We start from the raw sequence: 8,366 nt of genomic DNA on the forward strand, positions 1-8,366 counted from the left end.
CAAGCTCCTAGCTTTTTAATTCCTGCAATTGCTTTGACACTGTCAAAACATATAAATTATGTAATTTTAGTGGCTCTACCTATGTATCTGTTTCTTCCATGATTAATCCAACAAATTCAGTCATTGGACGAGCAACTCATCAAGAGTTAGTTTCTGAAAAGCCCGAATTAACAGATTAATGATGGCTTAGTAATATAATTCCTTATTTCCAAAAAAAAGAAGACCACATGCACAAAGGCTTGCCCCGACTTTGAAGAATTATATGTCGGGTCCTTAAGATATGGTCCAATCTAGTCTACATGGGCCCGTGTTGACAATAATTGACCACAGCTAATTAAACCAATCGGTTCCTTTCTTTCTTTTCAAGTCTAATGAACCAAAATTAAAGCATAGAGAGAGTAGATTACATATCAAGGGAAAGGCAGATAATTTATTTAGAGCGAAGAAACCAAATTCAGAAAGATGAAGATTACTGTGATTACTGTTGACGAGCAATTTATCACATTAGATGTTGATCCAGAAGAATCTGTAATAATCGGAAAACCCTAGAAACACTTTTCCCTTTTTTGCTTTATTATTTTTTCTGATCTGGTTTCCAATTATTTGTAACAGGTTGAAAACTTGAAAGCATTACTTGAAGTTGAGGTGAGATTAATTAGATTTTGTTGAGGTGAGGTTATGTTGTTGTTGAATTCTTAGTTTTAAACTAATTTGATTATATGTAGACGAGAGTGCCGCTTCAACAACAACAACTGCTTTTCAATGGAAATGAACTTCATAACTCGAGCAAGTTAAGTTCTTTTAATGTTAAAGATGGAGAATTGTTAGTTATGAAAGTTGCCACAGCTGCTCCATCTAGGTACTGTTTCAAATCCGATTATTCATTCAAATTGATCGGTGCAAGTAATAAAAATGTTAACTTTAAAACTGAGTTGAAGTTCTGATGTTGTTTGACTGATTAGGGTAGTGATTTTCCCTAATTTTAACTTATATAATTCAAGTACAGAATACTTCAGTAACTGGGTGTTATTTCAGGGTAGCTAACAATGACTTGAACATAAATCCGGATGGTTCTTGTGTAAACCCTGGAGCCTTCCAGCAGCATGTTCGTCGTGATTCCAATATGATGACACAGTTGCTTCAGGTACTTGTGGTGGTTACCTTGCTCTTTTAGAAGTAGTCTAATCTTTTTCAACTTTGAAGGCTTTAAGTACTATATTGTAGCCAACAAGAAATGAACTTCCAGAAAGCTCAGTTCTTTTTTAACAGTTGATCTTAAAGTTTTTGCATTTGCTTATTTGATTGTAATTTCTTAAATTTTATTTTGTGTTTCATTAAGGCTATTAAATAATATTAATTTATTATTGGTGACTGACCGAGATACAAAACGTTCTTAAGTTTTAGTTTGGCATTTGCTTAATTTCCTGTAGTTTCAGAGATATTTCTGTTTTGTATATTTGCGTAACAATTTTTTATTGTCTACAGAGTGATCCTGAACTTGCACAAGTCATTCTTGGGAATGATCTCAATAAATTGCAGAATCTCATGCGAGATCGTCACCAGCAAAGATCTCATTTACGACGTCAACAAGAGGAGGAACTAGTAAGGAATTTGTTTTCTGTTACTCTGGTCACCTGAGACTGGCATCCATGCTTTTTCTATATTGCTCTATTTGCTTAATAATGTTATAACCAATATTATCACTCACTTTTGTAGTCCATAGTCTAATCTTTAGAGCAAATCATACAATTGTATATGACACACTCAATTGTGAAACCCCATGTGAAGAATGTGTAATTTCTAACTTACTGTTTATGTAACGTCACATATGTAAGTTTGAACTGATTTTAAGTATGCATAATTACATGTGACATACTTGAATCACCAATGCTCTTTTGTTGTCTCAGGCCCTGTTGAATGCGGATCCTTTTGACGTTGAAGCGCAAAAAAGAATTGAAGCTGCGATTCGTCAGGTGAGTGAGATTTACCTCTTATGTTTTTGTTTGTCTTTACTAGTTATGAAAGTGGGAAGAGACTAAGAGGACAAGAAGTTCGCTACCAGGTTGTTTGGGTCTAGAGTAATCTCATACCAATGTGTATCATGCAAATTATTCTTCAGTTTTTTCTTTTCAAAATTGTATTGTAATCTTTGCGAACTCCTCAATCTTTTAAATCTTAGTTCTGATATGATATCTGTATGGATTGCAGAAAGGAATTGATGAGAACTGGGAAGCTGCAATAGAGCACAACCCCGAAGCCTTTGCCAGGGTGGTATGTGTCTCACCAGTGCTTTCTTCTTTGTATGCACTGTATTTTTCTTTTCCTAATTTATATTTGTTCATGGTACTTTTCAGGTTATGTTATATGTGAACATGGAGGTCAATGGCGTGCCGTTAAAGGTATTGGCAAGAATATATCCCCTTTACAATCTTACTCTTGAACTGTTGACCTAGTTAATTTTAGTATTTTTGTGGGTTGATGTTATAAATTTGGCACATATTAACCAGCCAACTTGGGAGTTTAAAAGGTAATAATTTGCTGGAATATTCGGAGCTGGAGGAATTGATAATTACAATTCTGATTCTGTGTTTCTTGTTATTGTGAACTCTTTTCAATGACAAAATGAAGTGCTGTAATGTAAAGTGTGAACTTCTTTCATGCTTACGTGTGGTATTTTCCCTCTCTTTTCCAGGCATTTGTCGACAGTGGAGCACAATCAACAATAATATCTAAAAGCTGTGCTGAACGCTGTGGGTAGGGTCCTTCATTTGGAAACAGGATGAAGTTTTGTAACACAGAATGCATATTTCAATTCTAAGGAAACAAATTTAAAATTGGATAAATCCAGGTCGGATTCGTTTCGGTCAAAGGCAAAATCATAGTATGACTTTTAGTCTGCTTGAAATGGTTTTTGTTTGGTCTATACGTTTCCCTTTGTGTTAATTTTATTGGCTTGGGCTTGACTGCGGTTGATTTAGTTAAGTTTGAACCAGCCGCTTGGATTGATAGCCGATAATGATGAGATACCCTTCTTCCCATGAGTGCGTGTTTGATTACGTTCATTAACATGATTTTGTTTGTCGTTCTGTGTTTTTTTTTTTTAGACTATTGAGACTCTTGGATCAGCGGTACAAGGGTATTGCTCATGGGGTTGGTTAAGCAGAAATTCTGGGTCGAATTCATGTAGCACCAATAAAGGTAATCTGATTTTTTTATAGTGCTCTTACATGGAGTTTATTTACCCTTAATTTCAATGTGTTCAGCATATATCTTTGTATTTGCTTAGGCTAACTTTATCTTTTATCTCTTACCACGGTGCCTTCTCTCTGCCGATATATTGGGGATGTATTTTACCCATGCTCATTCATGGTACTGGATGCTCCTAATATGGAATTCCTTTTCGGGCTTGATATGCTAAGGAAGCATCAGGTAGAATATTTTGGTTTTCGGATTTTCATTATTTGTAATTTTAAATTAGGGTGGAATTATTCTAACTAAGTCTCCAGTGTATGATAGATTTGAAAGATAATGTCTTAAGAGTTGGTGGTGGAGAGGTTTCAGTTCCATTTTTGCAAGGTACTTTCTGTACTATTCTGTTCAACAGTTTGTGGTTTAGATGCTAATTAGCAGCTGTTCCCTTGTGATGCTCGGCCTTTTCCCCTTATTTAAAATCATTGGTGTTCCTAACACTCTGGCATTTCTCTTTCTCTGCCATTTCCATTTGCAGAAAAAGACATCCCAGCTCAATTTCTCGATAGGCAAGCTTCTGATTCAGACATTGTTCCTGTAAGTACCACACGTCGAGATCATTAGTAAAACCTATATTGTTTTATTAATTGTAGTCCTCTTTGGACATTACAACTACTTCTCTAATTTATCACTTGCGTGCATATTAACTTGTTCGTCGAGGGCGAGATCATGCTGGCGTCGACTTTTTGAGCCCAGATTTTCATAACCATTTGTGCTTTAAACTCTAGAACCATAGGCAGATCGGCAAATAGGTTTGAATCAACCTCTTAAATACCTCCGAGCCGTGCTACCCTGGTCATCTGACCGGTAAATCCATAACAAGGTCGAAGTCTGTAAAATTGTTTTAGTTTTGTTAGTTCATGAACTTAAGCTGATATTGAGAAGCGATAACAATGACTTACCTATTTTGGCCAGCAAAGTATTGTAAACCTGTGTATTTCAGAAAGTCGTATTAGGTGATCAATTCAGATTCTAGTCGCTCAGATTTTCTGCACCCTAATAATTGGTTAGACTTTCCGATTTAATCGGAATTTTCTTGTTGGTATGTAATCTCAACTTCGGTCTCTTATATGCTTATAGGAAACATCGGGAGCGAAAGAGGTAAAAGATAATATTCCCACTCAAGGCCAGTCATCAGGTTAGTTTCAGATTTTTTTTTATATTTTTTTACATTTTTTATACAACTGCTGTTGTAGATTCTTCTAACTTTTTTAATGCGAGTTTTAATTCTGCTATTTAACCTAATAATTTTCATGCATCTCTTTCCAAAATGTTTTACTGAAGTGTGCTTTGTTTGCCGACAGGAACTTCACAAGGTGATGTAACACAGGTAAAATTCTTGTAGACAGTTATTTCACCATGTCTTTCTTTATTTACTGTTTGCTGTAAATTTCGAGATGGTATAGTATTATAAACACATTTTCTGTTAGACATGCTTAGTTTGTGCTTTTTTACCATCCCTGTGATGGAACTACTGCATAAACTTCAAATACGTGACTCATAACAACACCCCACAATTATTAAAACCATTAAAATAAGAATTTAGTCAGATTGGAGGTAAATATCTAATTGAAGAGAATGTAACTGCAGACACCCGGCTTTGAAGCCAAAGTTACTAAGCTTGTCGAGCTTGGATTCAGTAGGGATGCAGTAATACAAGCACTGAGGATTTCAGAGGGCAATGAAGAACAAGCTGCTGGATATCTTTTTGGGGGTTAAAAATGATTGGTTTATTATTTGAACTATTTATTAAAATTGTGTTTCTCCAAGTAATTTATTTTGTTTCCTCAGTTATTCAACTACAAATTAACAAATTAAATTTAAACGAAAAAACATTGTTACTATTCATGGATTTAAGGCAGGTGTTCAGTTGCTCACAATATAGATAACCAACAGAATTCAGGGGAATATAGATGTCAACCAACAGAAATCAGGGGACCAATACGGTTTTGAGGAATGTTGGTAAAAGGCACCTTATGTTTCCTGAACTCAAACATTTGTCTTGTGGATAGACCAGAGTTCTAATTTCCTACCAACTAGCTGTTGTTGATCAGTACATACCTATATGGTATGTAGAAGATAAGATGCATTAGCTCAGTCGCCAGGACACTCACTGATGCATGTTATCCTCCCAAAACATACTCCCAGTTACCTACTATTTGGCCTCAAAGTAGCTAAAGATGCTCCTAGCATCTCTCATCTGCTTACCAAGGCTACCCACAATGAATCTAGGAACCTTATGTCCTTGGTTAAGGATTTTAGTAATATTTCAGGTCAAATGATTAATTTTGAAAAATCTGCCTGTTTTTTCAGTAAAAATGTTTTACCTGATCATTGTGTTTCTTTTACTAGGTGCATGAATGTTAGAGAACTGAATGAGAAATATCTTGGCATTCCTCTTTTCATTACTAAAAATAGAACTGAGTCTATGTCACATTTAAATACTCATCATGATTCTAGAGTAGCTAACTGGAAAGGTAGGCACTTAGCTCAGTCTGGTAGATCCATTCTTGTCCAGCACACCCTAAAATCCTCAGCTAACTATCACATGAACTCCTTTCTTCTCCCTGATACAATTATTGAGAAAATGGAGAAACCTCAAAGGGATTTCTGGTGGGGGGAAAATGGACATAGGGGATATTACTTTAAAAAATGGGAAAAAGTTTGTACTCACAAGCTGCAAGGAGGATTAGGCTTTAGAAACCTAAGAAAAATGAACCTTGCTCTTCTTACTAAAACTGCTTGGCTTTTGATTCATAGTCCTAATGAACTGTGGGTCAAAATTCTTAAATGTAAGTATTTTAAAAACTGTCATCCTCTTCATTATAAAAACCTTGAACTATGTCATGGGTTTGGTCTAGTATCCGTCATGGATTAGATATTCTAAAAAAACATGCTCACTGGGACATTAGAAATGGTAGATCTGTCTATGCTTTCTCTGATAATTGGATTCTCAATTCTACTCAGCCTATCTGTCTTAATCATCCCAATCCCAATTATAGAGTCTCTGATTTTATAAAGCATGATACTGGTGAATGGAATGTCCTTTTAGTGCAGGACTTTTTTACAAGAGAAAATAGTGTGAAACTTTGCAGCATGAGAGTTCCCATCTCTGGTGAAGATATTCTTGTTTGGCCTTATAACAAGAATGGTATTTTAACAGTTAAATCTGTTTATAAACTTTTAGCCAATGAACTCCCACACAATTCAGTCAAGAGGTGCACAAGGCCCTTTGGAAATCCCCTCTGCTGCCTAGAACACAACTTTTCCTCTGGAGATGTGTAGAAAATATTCTTCCAACCGGTAGTAAGCTTGCCAGATACAATAACAATCATGATGATAGATGTAAGGTCTGTAATGCTGATGCTATTGAAACCCCAGAACATATGATCTTTCATTGTCCTTTTGCTAAAAATGTTTGGTCTAACATTCCAATTGTCAGTCAACTCATTTTGCAGGATTTGAATAATATTAGCTTGAAAGCTTGGGTTTCTAAATGGCTCACCACAAGCCATTTACAGAATCATCTAATTACTGTCATGGACACTGCATGGTGTATTTGGAAAGACAAATGCTCCAAAGTCTTTGAAGACAAAGTTCTTAACCCTCAGGCTACAGCTAGGACTGCTCTTAGATACTCAAATGAAACTACCAATACTATTGTGACTGTGCCTACTGTTAATATCGCTACTCCTTCTCTAGACAATGAGCCTCATTTTCTGCAGCAAGTTTCACATGATAATATAGTCTTATATTGTGATGCTTCATTTGACAAGGATACTAACAAATCTGGCATTGGTATTGTGGCTATAAAACCTGGAGGTGAATTCGAAGGCTGCAAATTAGTGTCTGGAATGGAAGCAAGCCCTGAAGCTGCTGAAAGTTGTGCTCTTCTGGAAGCTGCTAAATGGATCAGAGAACTGAATCTTCAAGATGTTTACCTAGTTAGTGATTCCAAGAATGTAATGGCATATCTTAATAACAACAGATGCCAAACTAGTTGGCTCTCCTGCTCAGTCATAGATGACTGTTTATTTCTTTTAAAAGATGTTCATTTGGTCAGATTTAAGCATATCAAAAGATCTCTTAATAGTGCTTCAGATATAGCTTCAAAGCACAGTAAAGTTGGAAATGTAACAGGAAAGTGGGATGAAAACAACTGTCCTTACTTTCTTCAAAATGTTCTAAACTCTCACTAAGTAACGAAATTTTCTTTTTCCTAGCAAAAAAAATAGTTACCTACTATTTCGGAAGCAGAAGAATGAAGCTATATACTGACATATGCCTAATTGGGCTTATACCATCATTTGAGATAATACCGGCAAAGGCCAGCTCATACAACTCATAGTACACTAATACAAGAACTCTGGGTAGGATTAACTTTAAACTATCTGTAGGATCAAAATATCGCATAAGACAAATCAAGTGTGCGACATCCATATAAGGCTATGCGAGTTCTATTAATATTAGGAGTGCGAGAACATAGTATGAGCGCGCGATAATGTCGCATGGCGATTCCGTAAATAGGAGAAATATGAGTTGTACTCCACTACATGTGAGCTCTCATCCACTATGTAAATACCTATATAAAGAGAAAAGCAGGAGAGAGAGTAATATGACAAGAGAGGATACAAAGAGACTCACTTTAGGAAAGATGCTCACTTTAGGAAAGAGACACACTTTATAAAAGGACACATTCTGTGCAGAGAGAAGGTAGAATTATTATTAGTATTATCTCCTTCTTTATCCTCCATAAAAACTAGAGCTCCAAATACTCATTAATGGAGTCTCAATTGTAATCCTTATGTAATTTCTTCAATCATAGTGAAACCTAACCCCGTGGATGTAGATCATATTGATCTAACCACGTAAATCTTGTGTCCAATTTATAATTTTAGCACTTTAATCTTTATTTTGATTGTGAAATAGATTTAGATCTAGGAATAGTTAATGGGGTGTGTTGTAGAATTTCCTACAACTACACTGTCTCTACCATATCTTTTTTTTTTGTAGTTCTAATTGTCGGATTAGATAGTGGTAATTGGGTGTGATACATTCCCTGTGAACCATTGTAAAGATATAAAGGAACGGAAGGAGGAAGGAGAAAACATACCAGA

General features: G+C 35.7%; 1 pseudogene; it reads left to right on the top strand.

The window, feature by feature from the left end:
* Positions 1-382: 382 nt before the first annotated feature.
* Positions 383-5,106, top strand: LOC113301565 (annotated as a pseudogene).
* The last annotated feature ends 3,260 nt before the right edge of the window (positions 5,107-8,366 follow it).

Source organism: Papaver somniferum, chromosome 1, assembly GCF_003573695.1.
Source record: "Papaver somniferum cultivar HN1 chromosome 1, ASM357369v1, whole genome shotgun sequence".
Taxonomy (NCBI): domain Eukaryota; kingdom Viridiplantae; phylum Streptophyta; class Magnoliopsida; order Ranunculales; family Papaveraceae; genus Papaver; species Papaver somniferum.